This window comes from Pseudorca crassidens, chromosome 3 (genome assembly GCF_039906515.1).
Source record: "Pseudorca crassidens isolate mPseCra1 chromosome 3, mPseCra1.hap1, whole genome shotgun sequence".
NCBI lineage: Eukaryota > Metazoa > Chordata > Mammalia > Artiodactyla > Delphinidae > Pseudorca > Pseudorca crassidens.
The window spans coordinates 61,542,219-61,557,500 of NC_090298.1; the positions used below are offsets into that span (position 1 = coordinate 61,542,219).

A 15,282-nucleotide genomic window follows, 5' to 3' on the forward strand; every position below is an offset into this window, starting at 1 on the left:
TTGTTTTTTAGACTCCATATGTAAGTGCAATCATTCAGTATTTTCTCAGTTTGACTTATTTCACTTAGCATTAACACCTTCCAGGTCCATCCATGTTGCTGAGGAGGAGTAACCAAAAAAAAAAAAAAAAAAAATGCTAAGACCAATGTCAAAGAGGTTACTGCCTATATTTTCTTCTAGGAGTTTTATGATTTCAGGTCTTGCATTTAAGTCTTTAACACATTTTGAGTTTATTTTTGAATATGGTGTAACAAAGTGGTCCAGTTTCATTCTTTTGCATGTAGCTGTCCAGTTTTCCCAATATCATTTATTGAGGAGACTGTCTTTTCCTCATTGTATATTCTTGTCTCCTTTATCATAGATTAATTGACCATCTGAGTGTGGGTTTATTTCTGGACTCTCTATTCTGTTCCATTCATCTGTGTGCCTGTTTTTAGGGCCAGTACCATATTGTTGGCTATTCGGGGCCTTTCGTGGCTCTAATGTCTTTTTTTAACTGATATATGTTATCCAAACTTTTATACATGTACCTAAAACAACATAATGGTAAAAGCTCAGCTTACTGAGAAAAAAGTCAGTATATTGCATGCCAAATCCAAAACAAAGAAAGACTAGGTTATTTTCAACAACCAAAGTGTTTAAAAAGTATTTACTATGCACTTAATTTTGTGTCTGACCTTCCTGTGCGAGGGACTGGGATATATAATTTATTTTATTTTATTTTATTTTTTGCGGTACGCAGGCCTCTCACTGTTGTGGCCTCTCCCGTTGCGGAGCACAGGCTCCAGATGCACAGGCTCAGCGGCCATGGCTCACGGGCCCAGCCGCTCCGTGGCATGTGGGATCTTCCCGGACCGGGGCACGAACCCGTATCCTTTGCATTGGCAGGCAGACTCTCAACCACTGCGCCACCAGGGAAGCCCGAGGGCATTTTTTTTGGGGGGGGAGATATATAATTTAGACATGGTTCTCTCACAGACAAATAGTGGAAACAAACAATTATTTAATTACTAAAGCAAGAAAGGGTATTGACAGAGATCAGGAAGATTTTCAACAATAAGGAACAGAGCAATACGAAGTTCTACTAATTATTCCTCAGATAACCAAAATTCAATTAACCATAATAGTGCAATCTCCCCTAATTCTCATTAATCAAAGTTTTAATGTAAAAGAAAAGTGCAGTCCAAGAAAACACTAATATTCCTATGTACATATTTCCTAAGGAACAGAAGAAAAAAACTTTCACAGTCCCATAGCTATTAAAAGCAGCTTTTTCCATCTGGCTTGCTGACTTACTTCTAGACCTATGTTACTGGGATGGAATTAAAAATCATATTAGAGCATGGCTTTTGTCTAATCATTTGCAATAAAGATTTTTAAGTGTATTTCAAAAGACAATTTAATTTTCATAGTCTAATAGGACTTAACATAAGTTCACAAATCTAAAAAATCTTTTGTCATACTACTTGGGAGGCTTTTAAGTCAGCTTTAGTTTGGATTTAAATCACCACATAAACTGCATACTAAATATTAAAATACTAAAATGTTCCAGTTTGGAATTTTGAGTTGTGCAAGCAAGGCTCATCCTGTCCTTCATGATCTTGCACTAGTGACATAGATGGAAAGAAACATGACAAAAAGTTCACAGTATTTACGGTAGAATATAATATGTGACCTTCAAATTCTCATCCTAAAATATCTCAAAGTGAAAAACAAAACAAAATAGGTATAAATTTTATGTTGCCCTGAATATAAACAAACAACAAAGGATATTCAAGAAACAAATAACAAAGGATACCTGGGAAACTATTATTTGTGGTTACCTGAGGAGAAAAGCCCTAATGATTTGGGGTAGGGATGGTCAGCTGGGAGGTAAATAGAGAGGCTTTCATTTTATGCCTCTCAATAAAGTTCCAGGGTTTTTTCCCCCATGTATAAGTATTACTTTTATCAAAAAAATTTAGATGCTTATAATTATCTCTGAGTGGCACAATTTTGAATGATTTTAAAGTCTGCTAGTTATTCCTTTGGCTATATTTTCTGGAATAAAGCAAAATTCAATTAGAAAGATACCAAAATATACCTAATAGTTGTAATTCTCTAAACATTGCTATCTTTTGCTAGTTTTTCAAATGCTATAAAAATAACAAGTACAAATAAATATAAAGTCATAACTTATTATATTTTAAATGCATAATTAACTGAAAATATTTTTTAGTCTTACAAACCCCACACCTACAGAGAAACATAGCAAGTTCAAAATCTGGTCACTTTTAGTAGTTAGACAAATATTTAAGAGTAAAATAAAGAAATAAGAAAAAGCAACAGAAAAGGATAGACATAAGGAGAAATTTTAAGAAATGACAGCCATCGAGGTAATGATAAGCAAATGATAACAAACTACTTAACTGTCTATGTACGGACATAACGTGATTTTAAATATGCAGGCCAGTGTTTTACAAACTATTCCATAGTACATTAGTAGTCAAATAAGCTTAAAAAACACTGCTTGCCAAATCTTAAAAATTTATGATACATATTTGCACATTAAAGGGTCCTGAGAAATCTTGTAGTAAGAAAATCAATTTAATTTTGTTCAACTGCAAGCTTACCTGAGGCAAAAATGAACTTTCCCCCACTCAGCATTCTCCAGAACAGCTGCCTCTCAACACAAGTTTGAGAAGTACACTGTAGTAATCTATAAACTTTACACAAATCTGCATACAACACATTTAAATATACTGTTCATAAAATTCTAAATAGAATAAAATTTGGGGGTAAATCAAGAATTAAGAAACCTTGGGATAAAAAAGTTTTAGCTTAATTTGATATCTTGATTTTACAGTTTCTCATAATATTTTAAATAAGATTTTCATAGTTATAACCGAATTTGTACTTATGGCCATCTAGTAACTAACAGCCCAACACCAAGCCATGCTAAAGATACAATGACAAGCCTGCGATTAATGATAGTAAGAGGGCTTCCCCGGTGGCGCAGAGGTTGAGAGTCTGCCTGCCGATGCAGGGGACAAGGGTTCGTGCCCCGGTCCAGGAAGATCCCACATGCCGTGGAGCGGCTGGGCCCGTGAGCCATGGCCGTTGAGCCTGCGCGTCTGGACCCTGTGCTCCACAGGGGGAGAGGCCACAACAGTGAGAGGCCCGTGTACCGCAAAAAAAAAAAAAAAAAAAAGATAGTAAGAAACTGTAAAAAATTGATATTTAGAAGAACATTTTATATGGATATTTTCAAACAAAACATGTAGAGAAAATAGCATAATAAACCCCAGGTACTCATCACTCAGTCAACAATTATTAATATTTTGGCAATCTTGTTTCATGTATCTCTTGCCACTTATTTGTGTATTTATTTATTAGTATTTTCAGATATTTTACCTTTGGTTTGATTTTTGAAGTTAAAAGCCTATGACTTCCACCCCTCCCCACCTTGCACCATATACAAAAATTAACTCAAAATGGATCAAAGATCTAAAAAGCTAAAATTATAAAACTTTTGGAAGAAAACATAGAGGTAAATCTTGGTGACCTTGGACTTGGCAATGACTTTTTAGATATGACACCAAAAGCACAAGAAAAAGAAAAAAAAATTGGCTTTCATCAAAATTTTTAAAATTCTGTGCTTCAAAAGACACTATCAGAGAATTCCCTGGTGGTCCAGGGGTTAGGACTCTGCACTTTCACTGCTGAGGGTCCAAGTAGCCAAAAAAAGACGCTATCAGGCAAGTGAAAAGACAACTGCAGAATGAGAGAAAATATCTGCAAATCATATACTGGATAAGGAACTTGTATCTAGAATATATAAAGAACAATAATAATAAAAGTTTTAAAAATGGTCAAGCTGAATAGACATTTCTCTGAAGAAGATATACAAATGCCCAACAAGAACATGGAAAGATGCTCAACATCATTAGTCATCAGGGAAATGCAAATCAAAACCATAGCGAGATAGCACTTCACACCCATGAGGATGTTTATAATCAAAAAGTCAGATAATAATAAGTGTTGCTGACAAGAATGTGGAAAACCTGAAACCACCAAACACTGCTAGTGGAAATGCAAACTGTTGCAACTGCTTTGGAAGCTTGGTCATTCCTCAAAAGCTTGAACACAGAGTTACCATATATCTCGGTAATTCCATTCCTAAGTATATACCCAAGAGAAATGAAAACGTATGTCTACATGAAAACTTGTACATGAATGTTCATAGCAGCATTATGCATACATTATAGGAAAATGTGGAAACAAGTTAAAAGTCCATCAACTGATGAATGGACAAACAATATATGGTATATCATACAATGGAATAATATTCAGCATACAAAGAAATGAAGTACTGAATCATGCTACAATCTAGATGAACCTTAAAAGCATTATGCTAAGTGAAAGAAGTCAGACATAAAGGCCACATATTGTATGATTCTATTTATAGGATATATCCAGTATAGGTAAATCTATAGAGACAGAAGGTAAATTAGAGGTTGCCTAGGATGGGGGAATTTGGAGGGTAATAGCTAAAGGGTTTGGGGTAATAAAAATGTTCTAAAAATGACTGTGGTGACAGCTGCACAATTCTGTGAATATACTAAAAACAAATTGTAGACTTTAAGTGGGTGACTTATAGGGTATTTGAATTACATCACAATAAAGTTGTTAACAAAATGAAAAAGAAAAAAAGCTTGTGACCATAAATTCAGCTATAGGGGAAAGCTGTAAGTAGTACTGGATACATTCAAACCTGGACTTAATGAGAGTTGAACATGTGAACATCATGTATAGAAATTTGCATTTGACTTCTAGTTTAAAACTGCTTTAACAATATTTTCAGTATTAAGATAAAAATATCCTCTGAGGCTTAAAATTTCAAAATAAAATCATTAATGCATATCACTATAGATATTTCTGTAAAAGTTCCTTTGACACAGAAAATGCTAGGACAGAGATGGCAAGTTGCCAGCCTGCTTAAATGGGACCTAAAGATGGTTTTATTTTATTCACAGAAAGAATTAAAAAAACAACAACATATTTGTTACCAAATTTAACAACTGGGAGATTTAAGTCTGGCTTTCTGGCTTCTCTTAAGATGTTTTTTTATCAGGGAATATTAGGGCTGCATCCTACTACTGGATGGAACTAAGTAGTGGCTGTTGACTGTTTTAGATGAGGCATGTGTTGCTGTTCACTGTGCCCCAACTCACACGACTCCCTGTTTCTCAAACACTCAAGCCTTTTCCTTGACCCTGTAAGCAACTGAGTTTAGAACCTGTGGGCTGGGAAACTTGCATATCATTAATGCAGTAGAACTATTATTGTTGTTTTTATTACCTTAATAGAATCACAATTAGTATTCAGAATATCAGGGATAACCAGAAACCACCGGGATTAGCAATAAGACTTTCAATATTTCTAAAGATGACAGGTTACTAAACTCCTCTAGTAAACGAAAGTAGCTGGGACTGGATAAGCTATCAGAAATAAGCACATTTAACAATATCCTGTAATTCAAAGACCTAGAACAAGGGTTGGCAAGCTATGGCCAGTGAGCTGAATTTGGTCTGCCATCTGTCTTTGTATGGTCTGAGAGCTATAAATAGTTTTCACTTTTTTTTTTTTTTTTGTGGTACGCGGGCCTCTCACTGTTGTGGCCTCTCCCGTTGCGGAGCACAGGCTCTGGACGCTCAGGCTCAGCGGCCATGGCTCACGGGCCTAGCCGCTCCGCGGCATGTGGGATCTTCCCAGACCGGGACACGAACCCGTGTCCCCTGCATCGGCAGGCGGACTCTCAACCACTGCGCCACCAGGGAAGCCCCACATTTTTAAATGGTTAAAAATATTAGAAAAATATTTTGTGACATGTGAAAATCATATGGAATTCAAATTTCAGTGTCCATAAATAAAGTTTTATTGGAACACAGCCACACTTATTCATTTATGTATCCTCTATAGCTACTTTCACGTAATGATAGCAGAGGTGAGTAGTTGTGACAATATGGCTCACAAAGTCTAAAATATACACTACCTGGCCCTTTACAAAAAAGGGTTGCTGACCCCTGACTTGGAAGACCTCGACTTAACTCTATCCAACCCCTACTTAACCATCTTAGCATTTACCACACCACACTGAAACCAAGTCTTACTTGCTAGGTCTTAAGTTCCTTGAAGATGGGATTAGGTTGTATTCATACTGTATTCCTGATCTGTAATTAACACATGGTAGACACTCAACGTTTGCTGAATGAAAAGTTGAGTCTAAAAATCTCACTATTGCCTTTTAACATTTTCAATTTAAAGAGATACATGAGACAATTCTGAAGTGGAACAAAGGTGATCCACAAAATTTGAGAAATAAGAAAACTACAGTGATTTCTGAGAAACTATACAATGAAAGAGAGAAATTCTATGCCTAGATCCACTGACAGTTCTGGTTGGTAATCCTAGTCATCCTACTCCATGTACTTCTCCATGGAAAATAGCAGTCATCGCCTCAGCAAAATTGACAAGACAGTCAACTACGTATCACACTTGACAAGTAAAGGTGCTGAATATTTACATGACTATTAGAATATCAAAACAAGCATAAGTAAAGTTTTTGTTTTTAAAAAATAAAAAGCCATACTGTGAAAAGGCTCAGGAAGCAAGTTACTGAAGAGCAAACGTACTGTCCCCCAAAAGGAAAAAAATCACAGTTAGTGAGAACCCAGTAATACCAGCGTGTAAAATTACAATAAATAAAATGCTAAGGCAAGATGCAAGAGAAATTGAAAAAGTTCCACTTTCAAACAGTATAAATCAATGTACTGATGACAAGTCACATGACATGGAAGAGGTTTTAGAGAGTATATACACAACTTCAGCTTTACTAGATATTATCAAATTGCTTTCCAAAATGGTTGTATCAATTGATACCCAACCTGCAGTATATGAAATTTCCTGCTTCTCTTTGGCATCCTGGTGAACAACTGGAATTGTACGAGTTACTAAATTTCTGACAATAAGAAGAGTGTGAAATGGTATTATATTATGTTTGAAATATTAACTTCCCTGAAAACTTATAAGGTTATCTATGTTTATTAAAATAGTATGGTTACTGGATAAGTATTTGTTAAATCTATGAATGAATAGCTTCTGGTGAATTGGACTCTTCTTCCTTTCTCTAGGAAAGGCTAAGATTTAATAAGAAAACTTAACTCAAGTATATATAGTCATAGTTCTTAAATTTGTTACTAAAATATTTTTCTGTAACATACATATGCATATGCTCCTATAAGTACAGGAACACTTGAAAGATTATAAAGAATAAAATTTTAAAATCAGTCATAATCTCATTGCCCAAGCTAACTACTACTGATCCAAAATGGACATAATTCTAAAATTCCAAAAACATTTAAAAAAATTGGAATTTAAGAATTAAGTTTGGCATAAACTCATTTACCAGCAAAATGTGACCTCAACTGACATGAAAATATTTATAGACTTTATGTATTCTACTTAATGTGAACAATCATGTTTCACTGCAGAAATATGAATGTGTTTGATTATAGAGTACTTCTTTAGACACTACCATGTAAATGCATTTATTATTGTTCCAAAATCTAAAACACCTGGAATTCAGAAATACATATGGGCCCAACAGTTTCATATAAGGGATTATGAAATCTGTATTAACATTTTGAATATTTTTCACTAGTTTTTTTTAAACATGTGCGAAAATTTATATTATATACACACAATTGATCCTTGAACAACTCAGGGGTTAGGGATGCTGATCCTCCTCACAGTCAAAAATCCATGTATATCTTTATAGTTGACCCTTTGTATCTGGTTCTGCATCCTTGAACCATGGATCAAAAATAGTAACGCAGGGGCTTCCCTGGTGGCGCAGTGGTTTGGAGTCCGCCTGCCGATGCAGGGGACACGGATTCGTGCCCCGGTCCGGGGGGATCCCACATGCCGCGGAGCGGCTAGGCCCGTGAGCCATGGCCACTGACCCTGCGCATCCGGAGCCTGTGCTCCGCAACGGGAGAGGCCACAACAGTGAGAGGCCCGCGTACCGCAAAAAAAAAAAAAAAAAAGTAATGCAGTACATCTTTATGGAAAAAAATCCATGTATAAGTGGACCTATGCAATTCAAACCCATGTTGTTCAAGAGACAACTGTATATAAATAAATAAATAAATAAATAAATGGGATAGTGTACCATTTCCAATCTCATTACATATTCTTTGAAAATATAGCTGTTAGCGGCTGCAAAGCATTTCATAATACCAGTATGACAGCTTATTAAATGCTGTTAGACATCTGGACATCCCCATATAAATAATATTGTGATGAACCTCCCTACTCCTAAATTTTATAGATGTATATTATTTTCTTATTATATAATATTTAAAATATATAGTGTCTGAGGAGAAATTAGACTAAATCCTTTTCCAGTAAACTAGTGATCATTTATTGATGAATACTTCCTTTTTCTACTGATATGATAAGCTACCTTAGTCATTCATTATTAGTAGTCATAAACAAAATGCAAATATTAATTCAATCTACCCTATTTTAGCCTACTATTTAGTATTTCATCTTAGTCAAAGAAAACAGTATGCCAGATTTCACTGCTGAAATATTAATAAGCATATCAAAGCCTACATTAAAGAGATGTAAAATTAAAAAGAGAAAAATAAGGGAAATGAACATCAAGGGAAAAGAAGATAAACCTGATAACCAATAGGAGTTGTAGATAGTGATAAAGTAAAAAATCAGGGGAAGAATTTTTCTTTAAAAACTAGACTTTCCCTTGGGGGCAGAGATAAATTAGGAGTGTGGGATTAACAGATACACACTACTATACATAAAATAGATAAGTGAGGATTTACTGTATAGTACAGGGAACTATATTCAATATCTTGTAACACACTATAATGGAAAAGAATTGAAAAAAAGAATATACATAACCAAATCACTTTGCTGTACACGTGACACTAACACAGTATTGTAAATCAACTATATTTCAATTAAAAAAAAATAAATTTTCCCAGAGATGGGAAAAAAAAAAAACTTAACTGAAAGGGATTTCTAAGTGCCAATTGGAATCAAAAAACCTCACGTCTATGTACATTGTTGAGAATTTTCAGAGACCCAAAAACACTAAAGCTTTCAAACAGAGAAGAAATAGGTCACCTATAAAAGTTTTATCTTTCACATTAATAACGCTAGATACCACAAGACATGGGAGCAATCCCTTCAAACTTCTGAGAGAAAACAATTTAAAACCTGGATTTATAACTATAATAGTGAGAGGAAAATTCACTAATTCATTCAGCAATTATTTACTGAGGGGCTACTATGTGCCAGACACTTTATGTACCAAGGATATACCAGTGAACAAAACCACAAAAATCTCTGCCCTATGGCATTTTTAGTGGGAAAATAAAGACAATAAGCAAAATATATTATAGCATGTTAGATTGTGAAAAGTGCTCTAAGAGAAAAAGCAGTGAAGAAGGGCTGGTAATACCGGGGATTCACAATTTAAAACAAGATGGTCAGGGAAGGCCTCTTTGAGAATGGGATATGTGTTGAGATCTGAAAGAAACAGTAAGTCATGTAGAAAAGTGATGAAAGAAGTCATAGGCCAGGAGAACTTTTTTTTTTGTATAAAAATTCAAAAAGTTCATCTACTCTGCCTCCTTTCTGACAAATTTACTTAAGAATGTATTCCAGCAAAATGAAGATGAATATCAAGAAAAGAAACCATGGTCAATGTAATGTAACAGTCTAATGAAGGAAAAAAAAAAATCCCAGTATTGACTGTGTCGTAGGCCTGGAAAACAATCAATCTAAATGAGAATCTTAGTATGGAGTCTTACAGACACATCTTTAAGAAGAAGAATGAGTAAGAAGGTAGAAATCATTTATGTGTTTTTTCTCCCAATAATGAAAGAATGAAAGACAATTAGAAACTCCAGGAAAAGTACCCCCCTCCACAGTCCACCCCCCAACATAGTTATGGTTGTAATATGAAGCAACTGATGAAAAACAAAACTAATTTAACCTGGATTTATAAGAATAGTATCCTTTGAGCAGCATGGGATCCAATGAGAAAGAAATGTAATCCTATATATACCATATTTTAAATGATATATATTTATAATCTATTTATTCATTTTCAACTTTTATAATAGACCTATGAGCAAACTATGTCTTCCTCACTTGTTTGAAATATTCAATTTGCATTTTTAAAGTAGCTTTTGCTAGGGGCTTCTGAAAAGTTTGTCATTCTTCCTAAATGTGACATAGCAAGTACAATTTTCTTTTCTCCCCTAGACATCACCTGTGACACCTGCCACCTTGGGATCATGAGGAGACCCAGCCTAAAAGGACAGGTAACTCTGGGAAGTCAGAGAACTTGAATCTTTGGTGACGGTATTAAACTACTGATTTAACCAACTCTGAATGCACCCTACCTCCAGATTTCCTATTGTATAAGATAATAAACATCCTTATAGTTTAAGTCACGTATAGTTTGATTTTCTATTATTATTTTCTTCGAAGCTAAAAGGATCTGAAATGATAGAGTCATTAACAACAGAAGAATGTTCTGCAGGTATAGAAATAATGCTTTCTTACTTTGGACTAACTTCTTCTAAACGGATAAATCACTTAGAAATTGAGATGCCTCATTTTTTTCCTTCCCACACACAAATAAATACAATGTAAAGAGGAAATTACCTATACAATACAATACCCAATTTTATGTTTTCCACTGTATTAAGAAATATCTCACATGAATTTTTGCAAAATCCCTGACACCTGGTGTCCTAGTGGTTAGGATTCCAGGCTTTCACTGCCATGGCCTGGGTTCAATCCCTGGTCATTCAACTAAGATCCCACAAGCTGCATGGCACGACCCAAGGAAAAAAATTAAAAACAACAAACCAAACAACAAACACTAAACTGGCAGAAAATTTTTAAAATCTGTGTTTATTTTTAATAATCATGGTGTTTACTGTAGGCTAATATCAATAATAAATAATACTATCTTCTATCTATATCGTATTTTCAATTTACAAAGTACTTCTGTAACATACTGGATGTTAAATATTAAATAGTAAAATATCAATGCCCCTAAACTGTGACTTACAGGACAGTGAGCATTAAATAGTTAAATATTAATGTCTATAAACTATTATGGAGTTGAGGTGTTTAATGGCTCTATAAAGTAAACAATACGGCACCAGGAAAAGTATATCTACTCACAGCTTGGAACTCTATAACTTGTCAAATCAATTTAAAATTCCTATCTTCCCCAGTGAAGATGAAAAAAGTATTCAAGATTAGGGAAAGAAGCTATTTGAATTAACAAGTAAAGCAGGTACAAGCTTTTCTGCTAAACATATTGGAAGAAAGCAGTTTACAGAAATCAGAGTGAAACATTGTATTTAGAGTAAATTTTAGGCTTTTGAAGACTAAGGGTTTAGTGATGAGACCCCAGACACACAGAAGAAACTATGTCTTTACAAAAGTATGTGGGGACAAAGATACCAAGAAAGATGCAAGAAAAGAAAAATCTCATCTGGGAACTCCAAGTGAACTGCAAATTAGAGGCTTATTGCTTTAGTTGCCTTAATTAAGAATTCTCACTAGTTCCTTAGTGAGAAACAATTGGAGGTTGACATCAGAATCCGATGATTTAGTGTTTATGGTCTATATAAAAATGTATAAGTTAAAACTCAGTGAGTTTTAGTCATTCTCTACTAATTCTTTTGTGGTCACTATAAAGTTCCAAGTGAAATTTTCCACTATTTCCAAATTTCAACTAATAATCACAGTCAAGATTTTGGGGGTCAGCAAAATTAAGGAAGAACCTGCTACAGCATCCTCTCCTAAAATAAATAAAACAAAAATGTGCTACACACAAACACACATAAAATGAGATGGGTCTGGAAATGTTGCTTGTTCTGGGTGGAATGCCTTCTCCCTCTCTCATCTTCTCCCCCATATCCTCCCAACCCATTCTTCAAAACTTAACTCAAATGTCCTTGTCTTCAATAAGGACCACTCTAGCCCCTACTCTACCACTCCCCAAGCAGCCACTATGGATCTTTCCTATGAATTTTTATAGCATGTTTATTTCCATCATAGAAATTATAAGTTAAATATGTTATAATTTTGTCGACTTCTACACTTGAAAGTAGATGCCCTGAGGACTGGAAATGTGTCTCCTATGAGCACCTTTCAGTGTGTGCCTCACAGATATGTTTACTAAATGAACTCACAATGACCCTGAGTGGTATTCAGGGCAGCTATCACCATCCCCATTTTCAAAGAGGTGAAATGATTCATCTAAGGCCAGCTGGCCAGGAAATGGAGAAATTAGGATTTGAAATTATGACTTCTAACTTCAAGTGTCAATACTTTTTAAACATCATACTATCTCATGTTTAAAGTAAATGAGTTTCAAAATTTAAATTTCTTTACCTGTTCCAAATGTAAAATCATCCCATGGTTCAAAACTTGAATCGTACACAAGAGCACAAAGTGAAAAGGCAACCCAACACACACACTCCCTGCCCTGAGCCCCTCAGTCCCAACACTGGAAGCAACAGTTATCAATTTCTTGTGTATCCTAAATGAAAAGTTAAATGTTTAGTTTGATGGTATTTGTTACCTTATCATCTTCCTGTACCCATTAATTAATCCATTAAATTGAAGATGGTTCAAGTTATAGTCATTACTCAAGTAAAATATATGCATTATTACTTTTAATAAATAAGACATTGGGCTTCCCTGGTGGCACAGTGGTTGAGAGTCCGCCTGCCGATGCAGGGGACACGGGTTCGTGCCCCGGTCCGGGAGGATCCCACGTGCCGCGGAGCGGCTAAGCCCGTGAGCCATGGCCGCTGAGCCTGTGCTCCACAACGGGAGAGGCCACAACAGTGAGAGGCCCGTGTACCACAAAAAAAAAAAAAAAAAAAGACATTTTGTAAACAGCTAAACTGATGCATGCCAAATACAATATCACTATTTTTTGTGCAATTTTGTGGATCTTGGTGATTAATAAATTAATAAGTCTTAGGAATTAATAATTCAAAAACACAAATGTAAAACTAATTATTTCACTAATCCTCTAAACTAGTCCCTTAAAAGTCAGTGAGACTGAAAAGTGTGTACTAATAATAAAAGGGCTATAAAGACACTATTGTGGATAGCTTCTGCTTGAGTCTGTATGAGAAAGCAATAGCACCTCCCACAGCTGCTTCATCTCCATACAAAAACACTCTGACAATTTTAATTACTACCTAAAATCGCAAATCTCTCTGTACACTTGACATTTTATCCTCTGCCCAGACCCATATCTCTGTCTTTGCAACATCTCTATTTAGACATCCCACCGGCAACTAACTGAAGCAGGTTGAAAACTAAGCTCATCACCATCCCACTCTAAAATAATACCCTTTTTCCCAATTTGAGATGTCAACGTCAGAATCACACAAATACTGGATGAAGTATGCCTGGCTTGTGAGCAGTTCAGGGAAAAAGAGCTAAGTTGTCTGCAAGCTCAATATGAGCCAAGAATGTGATGCAGTTACTAAAAAACCAAAACCAGCCAATTCAATCTTAGATGCATTAGAAGAAGAGGAGAACCTAAAACGTGGTAGGTACACATTACTACATTGGATGAACTGTATCTGTGCTATTAGTATTAACAATTTACTTCCAAAATTGTTATACACAACTTAGATGCAAAAGGGATTTAAGGCAGCATCTGAAGAAGGACCCTAACAAACCAGAGTTATTAGCAAAAGAATATCCAACACCATCACTCTATTCTGTGAAATAGCTCAGTTTGTCTAAAACATTCAGATATATTATGAACTATATAGTTATTCCAAACTAATATTGGTTATAACTAAATGGGCAAAGAAAATATCATTTGATGCAAATGACTTAGCTGACTGACGACTGTCACCTCTCATAGATAATAAAAGTTAACATCAGTTAGGATACCTGAATTTTATCAAATTATAAAATAAGCCCAATTTAATGATATTTTACTATAGTAATTATTCTTGGTGATTCAGTAACTCAGGTTATTCTTGGAACTACTGATGAGAAAATTTGGGAGCCAAATCTGAGATTTTTCAGTTGTACAGCTCTAGGGTCCAGAGAACAACTCATGATTTGGGGATTATTAGCATTATACAAAGGTACTTTGGTATGTAATGTGTTTATTCAGTTTGTTGTACTAAGATTTATTCATTAGGTCACAGTGGTTCAAGAAGAAACATGTATGAAGATTTCTGCTATTTTTATATTACTGATATTGAGGTCTTGTTTAAGTCCTTTGTACAGAAGAATGACAATAATCATGAACTGTTAACAATTTCCATTCAGAAAAACCTAACAGTTGAAAATAATTTTCATACTATATTCCTATCTAAAGGTATACATATAGTAAATAATCTGGTAAATGTTAAAGTATTGAAATACACTTTCAATGTATATTTATTTTGTACTTTACCACATATAAAGCATTCAAAAAAATTAAGTCAAATTTCTAAGTCTTTAACTGCTTAAACACTACTTCTAAGTAATATTTAGTAATGGTACTTGATACAGAGATGTATTTGACACAATTTTAATAGCTAGCAAATCTGTGTGAATATTCAATAGTAAAATTTTCTTAATTATTATAAGGTTGGTTTAGTGATTCCCAATGACTCCTCTAATCTTTCTTCTCTGTATCATATTAATTATAGTCTGCAGTTTTAAAAAAAGTTTGTATTATCTCTAATACTCCACCCTTTTATTCTTCATTTCTTTACTCAGTAAAACATTTTTGCAGCCTGACTCTCTGAATCTGTCAGTAAACACTGTTTTTAAATGTTGCATTTTCACAACTGGAGGCATTCCACCTTTAGCTCTTGTCCCACGAATATGTGTCAGCATGTAAAAATATGATAAACCTCTAACTTTATCTCACAAAAACAGAAGAATATATAAATAATATATTTTGTAGCATTTTAAGAACGTCACAGCTTTTTCCAAGTTGTTCTACACAGTCTTCCTGGACTATTTCAGATGAGTTATTTGATAGAATCTTTCAGGATCCTGATTCTGTGGATAGACTACCATGATAACATATGAATATATCTATAACAAACATCATTTTGTCTGGTCAACCTAAAAAACCCAAGTAATAACTATAGTATTTGGGGTTAAAGAAAGACACAGCAGCAGGCTCAAACTTGTTTATATGTAGGGGAGAAA

General features: G+C 34.7%; 1 protein-coding gene across 2 annotated transcripts in view; it reads right to left on the bottom strand.

Moving 5' to 3' along the window:
• The window catches only part of TBCA (tubulin folding cofactor A), a 102,151-nt gene that overhangs the window by 17,490 nt on the left and 69,379 nt on the right, over positions 1-15,282 (bottom strand). The gene's annotated exons all lie outside the window — the stretch shown is intronic.